This window comes from Sinocyclocheilus rhinocerous, unplaced genomic scaffold (assembly GCF_001515625.1).
Source record: "Sinocyclocheilus rhinocerous isolate Xijiao unplaced genomic scaffold, SAMN03320098_v1.1 scaffold3323, whole genome shotgun sequence".
Lineage (NCBI taxonomy): Eukaryota > Metazoa > Chordata > Actinopteri > Cypriniformes > Cyprinidae > Sinocyclocheilus > Sinocyclocheilus rhinocerous.
Genome location: NW_015662926.1, coordinates 7,341 through 7,541, shown reverse-complemented (window position 1 = coordinate 7,541; position 201 = coordinate 7,341). Strand labels below are relative to the sequence as shown.

General features: G+C 60.7%; 1 pseudogene; it reads left to right on the top strand.

Moving 5' to 3' along the window:
- LOC107728370 (SLAM family member 7-like) overlaps positions 1-201 on the top strand; it is an 8,564-nt pseudogene that overhangs the window by 5,519 nt on the left and 2,844 nt on the right.

Here is a 201-nt window from a genome sequence, read left to right as displayed (position 1 = left end):
TGTGGGCTCAGGGGAAGCTCCTCTCGCTAAGAGCAGTCTACATCCCTGGGGGGGCAGACATCCTGTCGAGACAGGGGCTGAGGCCCAGGGGATTTGGCCAGGCGGAAGAGGAGCTATTTCCATCGCAGGAAATGACACACTGCCCGCTCTGGTTCTCCCTCACGCATCCAGCTCCACTGGGGCTGGATGCCATGGTACAGA